Source organism: Crotalus tigris, unplaced genomic scaffold, assembly GCF_016545835.1.
Source record: "Crotalus tigris isolate CLP2741 ecotype Arizona unplaced genomic scaffold, ASM1654583v1 scf7180000017536.10889498, whole genome shotgun sequence".
Classification (NCBI taxonomy): domain Eukaryota; kingdom Metazoa; phylum Chordata; class Lepidosauria; order Squamata; family Viperidae; genus Crotalus; species Crotalus tigris.
Window position 1 is genome coordinate 10558174 of NW_024096460.1, and position 16441 is coordinate 10574614.

A 16441-nucleotide genomic window follows, 5' to 3' on the forward strand; every position below is an offset into this window, starting at 1 on the left:
CTGATAAAAATGAATAAGCAAACCATGATGGAAATGTGGGCCATCTTCCCTAGGTTGAAAACATTTTTTTTTTTTAAATCCAGAATGTCCAGATAACATTTGAAAGCTGCTGAGAGTGATTTCCCCCCCCCCCCTTAATTCATGGAGGTATGAGAGAGAGAAGGAAAACGGCACCATCCATCTTGCAAGATTCTGCTATTCTAGGCAACCGCCATAAAAGTCTTAAGCCAGTGGTTCTCAACCTTTTTAATGCTGCGACCCCCAACCGGTCGTAAGTCGAGGACTACCCAACCGGTCGTAAGTCGAGGACTTTCCCTACCGGGAGCGCCGCGCATGTGTGGTGCTGCCCCCTTCATAGGTGGCAAGCGGCAGAGACAGTGCAGGCCGACCAACGGCTGGGCCACCAGCTGGCCCAGCCCAAGGGAGATAAGGCACCTGCTGAGCCCCACACGCGCCAGCAACCTTCCCTGCGCCCGCCGGCCTCCCATCTCCCACCCCTGGCCCTCTTTTACTTACATTTTTAGTAGTTGCTCAGCAGGGAGGGGTGGAAGCTTCCAGACAGCTCGCCTTCGCTGCAGACAACTTGCAGCACCGTTTACAGACTGGGGCTTTTGGCGGGCTCAGCAGGGCAGAGACAGCCTGGACAATTCCTATTGGCTTTTGAAAGCCAATAGAATTAGACTCTATTCAAGAGAGTCTATTCTATTGGCTTTCAAAAGCCAATAGAATAAAAGGGAGTAGTACAGCTAAGGAAAAGGGGGAAAAAATGGCAGACTGCGTTGTTTGGCGACCCCGGTGAAATAGTCGTTTGACCCCAAATGGGGTCCCGACCCACAGGTTGAGAACCACTGTCTTAAGCCTTTCTGGGGAGTTAATTTCCTGGTTTGCTGCCCCTCATGGGACTGACTGAAACACAAGGGAAAGAGACCCCACTTCTCATGTGGAGTTTGCTGTCTTATATGCCCCTGCAGGTAGTCCTCGAATTACATCTGTTCATTTAATGACTATTCCAAGTTACAACAGCACTGAAAAAAAGTGACCTTTTTTCAGACGGATGACCCTTGCAGCGTCCCCAGGGTCACGGGATCAAAATTCAAACCCTTGGCAACTGGTTCATGTTTATGACGGGTTGCAGTGTCCCGGGATCCACATGATCCCCTTTTGCGACCTTCTGACTAGCAGTGTCACCAATTCAAAAAACCCACAGTGATTCACCTTACAACGGTGGCAAAAAAGCTTGCGAAACAGGGCAAAACTCACTTAACAAATGTCTCACTTAGCAACAAAAATTTTGGGCTCGATATTGGTCGTAAGTCGAGGACTACCTGTACTTATTTGAAAGTCCAAAGCAGAAGAAAGGAGACTGTGTTCTATTTCATATAAATATTCTGAGGCAGCAGCAAGATAACAATCGCAGGGGCTGCCATTTAAACTCCGGGGCTATTTTTCTAGCATTTCACATAAATTAGCCAAAGGCCCAATTGTTTGTGGGAACAATCTCTCTAGTCATCCACCTCTAGTTTGGAAACAGAGAGTGCATTCTTGCAGGACAAAGTTCTGGAGAAAAATTCAAATGCCCCCATTACTGTTTAGTAAGTACTTATCAAGATCTTTCCTCTGCACATGTCATAGAATTGATGTGGTAGTGTGTGGGAATTAATTGCTTTTCTATGTATATTTCACCCAGGTCGTAACTCCTCGACTTACGACCACAATTGAGCCCAAAAATTATGTTGCTAAGTGAGACAGTTGTTAAGTGAATTTTACCCCATTTTACCACTTTTCTCGCCACAGTTGTTAAGGGAATCACTGCAGTTAAGTTAGTAACACGGTTGTTAACTGAATCTGGGTTCCCCATTAGAAGGTCACAAAAGGGTTAGGGTTAGGATCAAGGAGAGAAGCAACCTAGAACTAAGGAGAAACTTCCTGACAGAACGATTAACCAGCGGAACAACCTGCCTCCAGAAGCGGTGAATGCTCCAACACTGGAAGCTTTTAAGAAGAAACTGGACAGCCATTTGTCTGAAATGGTATAGCAGATATGTAAAACACAAGGTCCGGGGGGCCAGATGCGGCCCGCGAAGTGGTTTCATGTGGCCCGCAAAACCATCCTGGAAACAGTGAGGGAACGGCCCCCTCTGCCGTGGCCCTGGCCCTGGCCGGCCGGGAGCCAATGTACAATTTTGTGGTGGCCATCTATGCTGAAACGTATTCAGTCTTAGCCCCACAAGGCCATCCGGAAACAGCGAGAAACCAGCCCCTGCCATGTCTGCCCTGCCCCCTGGGTGCATGCTCGGGAGGTGTCACCCTTTGTGAGAAATGAAGAAATGGACCATGCCTTGGCGCTTGCCCCGGTCTCATCCCTGTCTGCCAGAGACCCTCAGATCTGTCCCTTAGACCCTCACTCCTGCCCAGGCCCCCACAGGCACACTTGACGCGAACCATGTAAAGCTGGCCATGCCCACCCAGTAGGCCACACCCACTCCATCCATGCCCACCCAGTAGGCTGCACCCACCTGGCCATACCCACCCAGCCCTCCAGGGGCAACCACAATGCTGATGCGACCCTCAATGAAATTGAGTTTGACACCCCTGTGGTATAGGGTTTCCTGCCTGAGCAGGGGGTTGGACTAGATGACCTCCAAGGTCCCTTCCAACTTTATTATTATTATTATTATTATTATTATTAGGATCACATGACCCTGGGACATTGCAACTGTCATAAATATGAACCCGTTGACAAGCGTCTGATTTTTGATCACGTGACCATGGGGATGCTGCAACGGTCCTAAGTGTAAAAAATGGGCCTCAGTCACTTTTTTCCAGTGCTGTTTGTCACTTGGAATGGACACTAAAAGAACGGTTGTAACTCCAGGGCTAGCTGTATGGGCATATGACAGCAAACTCCACATTATTAGAAGTGAGTTCTCTTTCCCTTCTGTTTCAGTCAGCCTCTCTTGGGAAATACCTGTAACCTACAGTAGTGGCCAAAATTGTGGAAACCTTTTGGGAAAAGTGTACAGGAGAAATGCCACCTTTGGTTAAGTTTCCACCCATTTTTCTTCTAATTTCTTTATCACTGTAGTCTTGTTCACTTAACAATACTATTTTACCTCACTTTCTGGGTTACTAGTCAACTCTCTGCACCATTACTTTAATTTTATTACATTTTGCAAGCTCACTCAATGAAAGAACAAAAAAAAAAAAACCAACCAACTAGATAGGGATCGCATAACACACTGACAAATGTCCTCCTCTCGGCTTCAATACAGGACATCAATCACTGAATCCTACTGTGATCTGATTGGCTCATGGCCAAAACAAGATGACACCCGATTGGCTCTCTAAACACTCATGCTCATTGGCTACAATTGGATGAAGGAAAGCTACCTGAGATCCACCTAAGCAAGTTGTGCTTCCTTTTTTCTGGTTATTTGGCTATAACTTTTCATAGAATCCAGTACAGATAATTGAACAAACTTTGTTGCATTACATTCTTCATTAAATTATCTTTCCATTGATATATAATTTTATGATACTACTCCCCCCCCAAAAGGGGTGTTATTAGCCATCAAACCTCAAAAATACACTTTTCCCAAAAGGTTTCCACAATTTTGGCCACTACTGTAAGGCTGCATTGCTTTGTTCTCGATATCTCTACGTTACTGTAAAGCAGCGGTTCTCAACCTGTGGATCGGGACCCCATTTGGGGTCGAACAACCATTTCACGGGGGTCGCCAAACAACGCAGTCCGCCATTTTTTCCCCCCTTTCCTTAGCTGTACTACTCCCTTTTATTCTATTGGCTTTTGAAAGCCAATAGAATAGACTCTCTTGAATAGAATCTAATTCTATTGGCTTTCAAAAGCCAATAGGAATTGTCCAGGCTGTCTCTGCCCTGCTGAGCCCGCCAAAAGCCCCAGTCTGCAAATGGTGCTGCACCAGTTGAGTAGTCCTCGACTTATGACCGGTTGAGTAGTTCTCGACTTATGACCGGTTGGGGGTTGCAGCATTAAAAAGGTTGAGAACCACTGCTGTAAAGTCATTGGCATTTAAAGCATTTGAGCATGAGAATCGGGGATCCTTTCAAACAGAGGTGCCCAAGTGAGAAAGTCAAATATTTATTTATTTGTATAATTTATTAGCCGCTCATCTTGCTACAGGGTAACTTTGGGCAGCTTAATTAATCGGTGGATTAATAAGCCATGATATTTATCTTATGAAAAATTGATTTATAAGGAAATCTTTTTGGTACAGACAGTCCAGTCAGGCGCGATCATTCAAAATTACGACAAATTCCTCCAAAAGCTACAGATAGTCCTCGACTTACAATAGTTCATTTAGTGACCGTTCAAAGTTACAACCGCACTGAAAAAAAGGGACTTATGACTGTTTTTCACACTTTATGACTGTTGCAGCCTGGTCACGTGATCAAAATTCTGACTTTTTGGCAACTGGCTCATATTTATGAGGGTGGCCTTGTCCCGGGGGGTCATGGGATCCCGCTTTGCGACCTTTAGACAAGCAAAGTCAAGGGGGAAGCCAGATTCACTTAACAACCGTGTTACTAACTTAATAATGGCAGTGATTCCCTTAACAACGGTGGCAAGAAAAATCATAAGATGGGGCAAATGTTTTCCTTAGCCACAGAAATGTTGGGCTCAGTTGTGGTCATAGGTTGAGGACTACCTGCATTTATGACTCGGTTCTGACCCTCACCCCCACCCTTGGAGTCAGGTGACCACATTTCAGGTGCTCGGCAAGTGGTTGGCCTTCACAGCTGTGTGGGAAGTCAGCTCCCCAAAGAAGGAAATATTAAAAAGGGCAGGAAAATATATTTTCTCAAAGGATCTTAAAGAGGCAGAAAAGCATGCCCAGTTTTCTTAATAGCCCCAGGTCTCCCTCCCCCAAGCAGAAGCCAGCTCTGTACAAATGCAGATGTATAATCCATTAAGGTTGGAGCTATAAGTTTAGGAAGACAAAGACACCTAAAATCTACATACCCCACCCAAAGTCTAAGACAGGACATAATAGGATTAACCCACAGATGCCAAAGGGCACACCCAGACACAGGTCAGAATACATGACACAGGAAATACAAAGCCTCAAAACAGGAGCAGGAAGCAACTCCAAACAAAAGGCTCCAGAGGGTATAAAAACCCACTCCCTACATGTGCTCAGCTTTTTTTCCCTCTTCCCTGCCAGAGCCATCTTTCTGTCTGGCTCTCCTCTTCAATAAACTGCAACCTTCTTTCTAAAGCATGTTCTTTATCCCCGGCTTGGACTGAACCACGATGAAGACTTTTCTTCCAACAGCTGTTCGTGGCATCCACGTGACCACGATTTGTGATGTTTTTGCTGCCTAGCAAACCACAGCCCCAATTGTGGCTGTAAGTCGACGACTACCTGTATCTCCAGCCTGAATAAACAGTGACCTTCTCTATCCAATGGTAGGGCCAGTTCCGGTTGTCTTTTGTTCTCGGAGAATGAATGCTGATGGCTTCATCATCCTTTGACATTTCTCCAGCCGGGAAATTATCAGACAGATTGAGATCCGCCTCCAGTGCAGGATAGAGGGATCTGGCTTTATTGCTCCAGCAATTCCTTCTAGATGATTGGACTGATTGGGCATTAGAGGATTTAGCAAACACCCAGAGGGTAAAAGGGGAGGCTGGAATGCAATCGGTTTCCATAGCGACGGGATGCAGCTCTTTGTAATAGAAAAAGAAACAGCAAAGAACAGCAAGAAGCTGTTCCCTATTTATCTTGCCTGCTTGAGAATAAAGGAGGTGCTTTCAATAGGGGTTTGATTTTAGGAATTAAAGAAATTAAATTTAGTATGATTGCAGCAGGACAGAGAGGGGTCTGTCCATCCATCCATCATCCACCCACCCATCCACCCACCCATCCATCCATCCATCCATTTTTGGGTGTGTGTGTTGGTACCTTCCAAATTCTTTAAAACATAGCGCTTAATCTATCCCAGGCAGAATAACCAACAGCAAAAGATTGTGTTGCTCAAAGATGGGTTGGTCAGCGTTTCTCAAACTTTGGTGCCTGGGGAATTTTCTGGGAACTGATGTCCAGAAAATTTAACTTTGAGGAAAAAATACTGTTCAAAGTTGACTACCTCTGGCTTATGGCTCACCTTCCAAGGCTCATTGGTGGGATGTGCGGGAATCACTGCCCACATGGTGGACGCAGAATTGCACAGTCATAATGGAGGGAGGGAGAAAACTTTGCCGCTGAGGGAAGTTAGCCAAGAGAAGGAAATATTAAAAGGGCAGAAAAATATATTTTTCCTCAAAAGGATTTTTTTAAAACCAAACCTGGCCCCAAATCTATCTCTCTGCCCCAAGCAAGAGCTAGCCCCATACAAATGCAGATGTAAAACCATCAGAAAGTTGAAGCCAGAGCACTCAGGAAGACAAAGAGAAGATCTGCATGCCCCACCCAAACTCTAGGAGTCATTAGCCCCATCACCTGGGAAGCAGGATATGGCAATAGGATTAAACCACAGATATCAAGGCCTAGAAAAACACTCAGAAATAGCCTCAAGGTTCATGCCACAGGAACAGGAAACTATTCCAAACAAGGCTAGAAGAGGTATAAAAACCTACTGCCCATGTGCTCAACCTTTCTTTCTTCTCCTCTGCTCCTTCTTGCAAGGACCATCTTTCTGCTTCTTCAATAAACTGTAACTAATAAACTGTAACCCAAAGCAGTCGCCATGTTGCTTATTTATCCCCGGCTTGGATGAACCAGGATGAAGACTTACTTCTGACACCGCCATGCGGGCATCTGTGGGGAAGGGGCACATGATCCCTCTGGGCACGATGCCACGAGGAAAGCGACACCATTCCAGCTTGTCCTCGTAACTGACCGCCTATTCAGGACTTCCAAGTTGTGCCTTCGAAAGCTCATGAGTGACAGCAGCCTGTCTGAACCGAGCGCGCAAAGCATGCGCTGCCATTTAAAACAAACTTAAAGAGAGACGACAAGCAGTTTGCCTTCTGGGAGGCGTCCAGTGTTAAATTTAGCCCCCAGCTGACCTGAGTCTTCACATCAGGGGTTATTTTTAAGTTCCTGATCGGTTGAGCAGTAGCAAAAATTTGGACGGCACCTGCAAATACTTCTAGGTAGTTTTTTGCAACAGTTTTTTCCAGTGAACATGGTTGCTATGTTTTCCCACCTTAACAGAACTCGGTCCTCCTCAGTTAAAGGCAGTCCTCGGTTTACAACCGTTCCATTTAGTGACCATTCTAATTTACAACAGCACTGGAAAAAAAATAAAACGACTTTTTTAACACTTATGGCTGTTGCAGCATCCCCACGGTCACGTGATCAAAATTTGTAAGCTTGGCAACTGGCGTGCACCCTTTGTGTTTTTTGAGTTTCTTTTTCTCTCCCCAATCCTTGACTTATCGCCATTTGTTTAGCGACCATTGAGGGTGATAATTGCACTTTAAAAAAACGGCTTACAACTGGTCTTCAGTCTTACAACCGCTGCAATATTCCTGTGATCACGTGATCAAAATTCAGGCACTTGGTCGCCGGTCTGTGTTTATGATGGATCTCAGGATCATGTGATCACCAGGATCCCAGGATCATCATCATCATAATAATAAAGTTGGAAGGGATCTTGGGAGTCATCTAGTCCAACCCCCTGATCAGGCAGGAAACCCTATACCATTTCGGACAAAGGGCTGTCCAGTCTCTTCTTAAAAACTTCCAGTGTTGGAGCATTCACGGCTTCTGGAGGCAGGTTGTTCCACTGGTTAATTGTTCTCACTGTTAGGAAGTTTCTCCTTAATTCCAGGTTGCGTCTCTCCTTGATTAATTGGCATCCATTGCTTCTTGTCTTGCCTTCCGGCACTTTGGAGAATAGCTTGACTCCTTCTTCTTTGGGGCAGCCCCTGAGATATTGGAACACTGCTATCATGTCCCCCCCTCGTCCTTCTCTTCAATAAATTAGACATACCCAATTCCAGCAACCGTTTCTTATATGTTTTAGCCTCCGGTCCTCTAATCATCTTTGTTGCTCTTCTCTGTACTCTTTATAGAGTCTCAACATCTTTTTTACATTGTGGTGACCAAAACTGGATGCCGTATTCCAAGTGTGGCCTTACCAAGGCATTGTAAAGTGGTATTAATCACCATTTGCGACTTTCCCAGTTGGCTTCCAATAAGCAAAATCAATGGGGGAAGCTGAATTCACTCGACAAGCATAGCAAAAAAAAAAAAAGGTCATAAAATCAGGTGTGAATCAATTAACTGCTTTGCTAAAAATGGTACAATAAAAAAATACGCAGTCATAAAACACCCATCTCCTAAAAAACAATCTATGCCCCACGAAATACAGGTAGTCCTCAACATATGACCACAATTGAGCCCAAAATGTCTCTTGCTAAGCAAGACAGTTGTTAAATGAGTTTTGTCACATTTTGCAATCTTCCTTACCGCAGGGTTGTAAAATAAATCTGGATTCTTCATTGATTTTGTTTGTTTGGTCCCTAAAGGGGGATCACATGACTCCGGGATACTGCGACCGTCATAAATATGAACCAGTTGCCAAGCATCCAGATTTTGATCATGTGACCATGGGGATGCTACAATGGTCATAAGTGCAAAAAAATGATCATAAGTCAGTTTTTTTCAGTGCCTTTGTAACTTCAAATAGTCACTAAATGCATGGTTATAATTTGAGGACCACCTGCACAACCTCTCAACCCCATCATAAAAAACACATCTGGAGAAGATTAATATTTTCTAAAATATTCATTTAATGTCCAGCAGTTCTTGCCTATCTCATTGTTTTTGTGGCCTGGAAAGAAACAAACTGAGATTTATGGTCATGAAAGCAAACCAAGTTTGGGGTTTCTGTGTATCTGAAGGAATGGAGGCTGTAAACCGTTGGGCAACGTTTATTCAGAAATTAATGGGTAAAGCCAAATAGAAGATGTCTTGACACAGGAACGATTCTGAAATACTTGACTTGAAATATTTTTTGATTTAAGCCTATCAGAGAAAGGCATATTCTGTTGGCCAAACTGGTTAGAGAAGGCTGAGTCTTAATTTATATGCTCTGCTATTTATAACAGCTTCCTGGCTGCTGGGCTGTGTCTCACTGTTGAAATAAGAGGCATGACGGACCCAACCGGTTCTTTCTTCATCCCTGTGTTAAGATGAAGACCGTAAATTCTAACCCAGTTACCTTAGGACAGGTGTAAATTCATATTTAAGGATGTATGTGGGTTAAATAGCAGCAATCACAAAGATGGTTAGTTAGGTCTAAAAAAAGTAAAGTCATTCTTTCTTCTTTATTTATTTTATTAGATCCATATATTATTATTATTATTATTATTAAATGTATTTGCTTATCTTGCTATGGGGCTACTCTAGGCAGCTCACAATCATAAAAAAATGAAGAAATAAAAATAAAGTTTAAACAAAAGTACAATAAAACAAGGAAAAAGAATACAAAGAAAATACAGTGATATGATGTAAAAATATATTAGAAATAACATATATATGTGTGTGTGAGTGTTTGTATATGTATATGTATATATGTATGTATATATATTGGTAATACCTACTACTATATATATATTAGTAATATATACTAGCAATTTATAAACAGAAAAGAGAAATTCTAATGCCTGTGTTCAAAAGTATATATATACTGGTGGTTAATACACTGCCTACCATGTAGACTGCCCTGGTTCGAATCCCATAAAGGGTATGGCTAGCTGAAGAGGACAAATGAGTCCAAAATAGTTATACTAGTCTCCCACTTAAATCTTGTCAGCAAAAAAGAAATCTGAATTTGTAATGCATCACAGTTGCGACTTGAGCCTGCTTAATGCCCCTAGTTCGGGGGCTGCAAGGCAAAAGAGATTATAAAAAAAAAAATAGAACTGACGAGGTCCCACTCGTCATCTTCAAGTTGGGGTCTTCGGCTTCGTGCTTGTGCGAGCAAAGTGCAAAGCAAATATATATATATATATGTTGAAAAGAGTAGTCGAACACCGGGATAAATATAAAAATAACTGTTTAATAAACTAACAACTGTTTGATAAACTTAGCTTTCGTCGGCTAACTGCCAACGTCGTCAGAGTGGAATGTGTGTGTGTGTATATATATATATATATGTAGGTCTTTGGTTGTTCGGGTTTTCTCCTGCGTAAAATTGGAAGTGTCTTGGCGACGTTTCAACGAAGTCCGATTCGTCATCTTCAGGCTGGTGTTTTCAGCTTCGTGCTTCGAGGAGCAACATTGCTCCTCGAAGCACGAAGCTGAAAACACCAGCCTGAAGATGACGAATGGGACTTCGTCGAAATGTCGCCAAGACACTTTCAATTTTACGCGGGAGAAAACCCGAACAACCAAAGACCTACATATAAACACCCGCGAAAACCTCAGAATATATATATACACACACACACACACACACACACACAGACATATATATTAATCACATATACTGTATATATTACAATAATACTTTGTAAGGCCAAGTTGTAGGTACAAAATTGTTTTTGAAAGATTGTGAATTCTCTGAATACTTTGGCAGGGTGTTCTGATTAGATCTACTGAAAGAGCAGAAACTCTTCTCCAGTTACTATCTCTTATTTGGCAGGCATTAAATAGATTAATTTTCTATTATAGATGATTAGAAAATTGAACTCTAATGCAGACATATGCTGATGCAGCAATAACCTTCCTCATTGTGATAAGTCTTTAACCAAAATGGCTCTGATTCAAATGCGGCTCAGAAATTCAATATTCTAATAATGTGGAATTGATGTTTTTAGACAGATGGATGGATGGGGATGGATAGATAGATAGATAGATAGATAGATGATAGATAGAAAGAAATACTTGACCATCTTATTAGTCTAGCTCTAATTAAATGTAGTAATTTAACTCAGTTCCTCAATTCAATTACTTTACAGGTAGTCCTCAACTTACAACAGTTCATTTAGTGACCGTTTGAACTTACAACGGCACTGAAAAAAGTGTCTTGTGACTGTTTTCACACTTACGACCCGTGGTCACGTGATCAAAATTCGGATGCTTGGCAACTGACTTGTACTTAGGACAGTTCCAATGTCCCGGGGTCATGTGATCACCTTTTGTAATATAAGCATCTTTATCAAATTTTACTAATATTATACAAATAATAATATCAATTCACAAATCAGTAATGTCAATTCATTAATCAATATCCTGTTTTTCGTGCTCTTGTTAAGGTTTAATTTCCCATCAGTATTTGAAATATCTTTTATCAGTTATGATTTTCTCTATATTATACATTTATATAGCTAAAAGTTTTATTCAAATCAATCCTCCTCTTATCCTCATATTTCCCATATCAGAAAAAAAGAAAAAAAATGCTATTTTAATTCTTTGCTTTCTTTTGCCAAAGTCATTCTATTTCTATTTGCAGCTCTTTATATTTTGTGATTTTCTTCCAGTTCTTTCTTTTTTTATTCTGCTGTCTTCAGGTACTGCAAGGCCCCCATCTAGATATTTTTGTCTTTCTTATTGACAATTGTTAAGTCAGGGGTGTTGTGTAGCAGGTTGCTTGTCTGTTTGACTTCTAAAGTCCCAGGACAAAATATCATACACATGGTTTTGATGCCACTGTTTTCAAGCAGATGAAGAAAACTAGATTTTGTTAATCATTGCAAAAATGATTATCATGGGAATGAGTTAAGAATACTTTATGGGCGGTATTATACCCCTTGGGAATAAAATTGCATCAATCAAAATGTTGTGAGGTTGCCTAGTGTCCATTAGCAAGCATTTTACTTGAACGGTTTTGAAGGAACTGGAAAGAAAGCAGAGTAATCTTTAATAATTAATCCTAAGGCAAGATGTACAAAATGAGCAACAAGGAAGCTGTGATGCTTTTTGTTTTCTTTACTGCCAGAGATACTACATCAAAATAATACTGCATGAAATCCATGTGTAATGCTGTATATAAAATATGTGTACTTAGTGAGGTCAGTGGTATTTTGAAGTGTAGAAAATGGCGTATTTGCTCAAAATGTCCCGAAGAGCAGAGTGCCTTGAAATCCTTTAATGGAGAGTATTGTTATTCATCCGTAGTTTCCATTTTTGTTGTTGTTATATCAAGGGAGTAATTAACCCCATCTTTTGATTTTTTTCAGTTCTTTGACCTCATAAATAGATGTTCTGGAGGACAGTCTGTCCCCAGCCTGGTCTTTCAGACTGTCCAATGTCCATCTATCACCACTGTAAGGGATTCCTTCCATCTACCGATAGCTGGTGGTCATCCTCTTCCTTTTACTTCAACCGTTCCAGAATTATCAGAATTTTCAAGAACATTGGGTCTTGCATTGTGTCCGAAGTATAACTATTTCAGTCCAGTCATTAATGCAATGCAGTGCTGGGCTGCATTAACAGAGGGATAGAATCAAGATCACGTGAAGTGTTAATACCACTTTACAACGCCTTGGTAAGGCCACACTTGGAATACTGCATCCAGTTTTGGTCACCACGATGTAAAAAAGATGTTGAGACTCTAGAAAGAGTACAGAGAAGAGCAACAAAGATGATTAGGGGACTGGAGGCTAAAGCATATAAGGAACGGTTGCTGGAATTGGGTATGTCTAGTTTAATGAGGAGACGGATGAAGGATGACATGATAGCAGTGGTCCAATATCTCAGGGGTTGCCCCAAAGAAGAGGGAGTCAAGCTATTCTCCAAAACGCCTGAAGGCAGGACAAGAAGCAACAGATGGAAACTAACCAAAAAGAGAAGCAACCTAGAATTAAGGAGAGGTTTTCTGACAGTGGGAACCATCAGTGGAACAACCTGCTTCCAGAAGCTGTGAATGCTCCAACACTGGCAGTTTTTAAGAAGAGACTGGACAGCCATTTGTCTGAAATGGTATAGGGTTTCCTGCCTGAGCAGGGGGTTGGACTAGATCAGGGCTTTTCAACCTTTTCACCCATTGTACCACTTTTAGGATATGGCAATATCCGAGTACCACCAATCGCCTAGCAAGGTGTCAAAAACCTGATGACCAAAAAAAAAAAAAAAAAAAAAGTGATGAAGTACAGATAGTCCTTGACTTACAACAGTTCGCTTAGTGACTGAAGTTACAATGGCATTCTTCCTCCTGTCCGAGGTTTTCATTGTTGTGAGTATTTCTGTTGAGGATTGGCAACGGGGGTGGGGTGGGTGGGCTGTTTGGGTTTTATTCCCCCCCTATCTGCTGGGTGGTTGCAGCAGGTTTTGGTCACTTCACATGAACCTGGGACACTGTGGCCGTCATAAATATGAATCAGTTGCCAAACATCTGAATGTAAATCACAAGATCCTGGAGATGCTGCAACATTTCAGCTGATCGGCGTTTCTTCTGGGTCCAGCTGGAGCCTGGCACTGATCCTGGCGCTTCCGCTGAGCCCTGACAGCCCTGCAGCTCCAGCCATCTCTCGCTCAGGCTTGTGCGGTGCTGCCACCAGTTCAGCTCATTTCCCCTCCCCTGCTAGTTTTCTAGGATGGTTGCGTACCACCTGCCAGGTACTAATGTACCACAGGTAGTACCTGTACCACTGGTTGCAAAGCCTTGGACTAGATGATCTCCAAGGTCCCTTCCAACTTTATTATTATTTGTATTGTTGTTGTTAATTGCGAAGTCGTGTCCGACCCATCGCGACCCCATGGACAACGTTCCTCCAGGTCTTCCTGTCCTCTACTATTATTTGTATTACGTCTTTATTATTTTTACAAAATAACGTATGGCAGTGAACACATGAATCACATCATCATTAAGCAAATCCAGATTTCCCCGCTCACTTTGCTTTGTTGGAAACTGGCTGGGAAGGTCACCAATGATGACCATCTGAACCTGGGATGCTGAGATTGTCATAAATACATGCATGTTGCCAAGTGACCAAATTTTTGATTTATGTGATTGTGGGGAGACTGTGATGGTAGTTGGCGGACAGTTGAAAGGAACTTTTTTAAGTGCCGTTGAAACTTTGAATGATCGTAAATGTTTTGTTGTAAATCAAGGACTACCTGTAGCCTGATAGAAAAGAATACTGTATCTGTAGCTCAGGGTTGAACTGTGGGGTCCTTGGTGCTCTCTGAGCTTGGTGGTTTGCCTGCAGACATCTCATTACCCAACTAGGTAACATCATCTGGAACTAAGGAGAAACTTCCTAACAGTGAGGACAATGAACCAGTGGAACAGCTTGCCTCCAGAAAACATGGGTGCTCCATCACTGGAGATTTTTAAGAAGAGACTAGACAGTCATTTGTCTGAGATGGAATAGGTTCTCCTGCCTCAGCAGGGGGCTGGACTAGAAGACCTCCAAGGTCCCTTCCAGCTCTATTCCATGCTAATCAATGCTAGAAGGGAGAGGAGGCGGAGGGGGGAACTGTGGGTTCCTTGGTGCTGTCTGAGCTTCGTTGTTTGCTTGCAGACGTCTCATTACCAACTAGGTAACATCATCAGTGCTACCGTGCTTCCCTCAAAACAAGACCCAACCGGAACATAAGCATGATTTTTCAGGATGCTCAGAATATAAGTGCCATCCCCAAAATTAGCCCCAGTTAAGATCGTCAGCCAGATGGATGCATTTAATACCATATTTCACTGAATATAAGCCCTAATACATCTTTTCAAGCAAAAATTAATATGACCTGGTCTTATTTTCAGGGAAACACAGTAGAAGGGAGAGGAGGAGGAGGAAGAGGAGTGGGCAGAGGGGAATTGTGGGTTCCTTGATGCTCTCTGAGCTTGGTTGTTTGCTTGCAGATGTTTCATTACCCAACTAGGTAACATCATCAGTGCTAGAAGGGAGAGGGGGGGATCGTAGGTTCTTTGGTGCTCTCAGAGCTTTCGTTGTTTGCTTGCAGACGTTTTGTGACTAACAACTGCAGTGATTTATTTAAGAATTGTGGCAAGGAAGGTCGGAAAATGAGGCAAAAGTCACTTAACAGCTGTCTCACTTAGTAACAGAAATTTGGAGTTCAATTATGGTCGTGACTACCTGTACCTGGGACCTTTTAGCAGCAGCTGCTGATGAACCAGGTGTGTTCTTACCTGGAGGCGAGGCCCATTTTCTGTCATTTAGGTTTTAGTGACTTCAAGACTGGATTGCTGCCTTGTGCTTCCCCCCCCCCCATGGCCCTTGAAGACTTTAAGAGGGGTGGACTTCAACACCCAGAATTCCTCAAGTCAGCCTTGCTGGCTGGGGAATTCTGGGAGTTGAAGTCCACACGTCTTAAAAATTGCGGAGTTCATTTACTACTTTAGGCCTATTCCACCTTTTAGGCTAGGTAAGGGTGTTTAACAAGTTGTGTGCACTAATGCTTTAGCAGCATGCAGTGACCAACCTAGATTGGATGCTGCAAGATTGAAAGACTCAGGTTGGGTTGCAGTGAACAAGGAAACTCAATGAGCTTGAAAAAAAACGTGTTTCCTCTTTCATGGATATTCCTAAAATTATCAATGGGTGACATTTTGGGGCTCCAGCTGAGGCAGCTCCAAGACAAGACCCTCCCCCCCCTTTAGTCAATAAATCTTCATAGGCAATTGCCCCAACTCCCCTTTTTTAAATTAATTTTAGGAGGGTGCTAAAAGATATAGCAGGGGTAGGCAACCTTGGTTTTTATGATTTGTGAACTTCAACTCCCAGAATTCCTGAATCAGCCATGCTGAGGGAAAAGGGAGGTTTCCAAGCTGAGCTCTGCTGGCTCAGGAATTCTGGGAGTTGAAGTCCACGAGTCATGAGGGGGCCATAGTTCCCCCAAGCTGGCTCAGGAATTCTGGGAGTTGAAGTCCACGAGTCATAAAAGAGCCAAGGTTCACTCTCTTTTTCCTCTTTTGCTGCTTTGGTCTTCTTTCCATTTCTTGCTTCTCACAATGCCGTTGTGGTGCTTTTAAATTGCCTTGTTAAGCCCCTCTCCCCAATAGTCTTCAGGGAAGGAAGTCCATCGCCAGCTGCAAAGCCTTCACATGACAAATATTTGTCACATGACAAATATTAACAAAGCCAGCTGCACTGCCTTCACATGACACCTTGAACCCCGGTCACTGCATTGCCCCTCTCATCCCACTCCCCCCCTACCTTCTGAATCTGCCCCTCGCGCTGAATCCTCCCGCAACCCAGACCCGTCGCGTTTGCAATCCCTACCCGAACGAATACAGCATTCACACGACACCTCGGACTCTGAAAACGGAATCCCACCCCCAGCTTTCCGAGTCGAACCTTCCCGGAACCCAACGGGCATGGTCCCCCATTCCCATCCCCAACACTCTCCTCCCATCAGCAATTCCCTAAAAGAACCAAGCTGCTCTCTCTTCTCCTGACCTGGGTCCAGCAGGTCGTGGGAACGCATCCTTTTCCCCCCCGCCTCCCCCAGACCGGGCAGCCAAGGACGTAGCTGCGCGCTCCGCT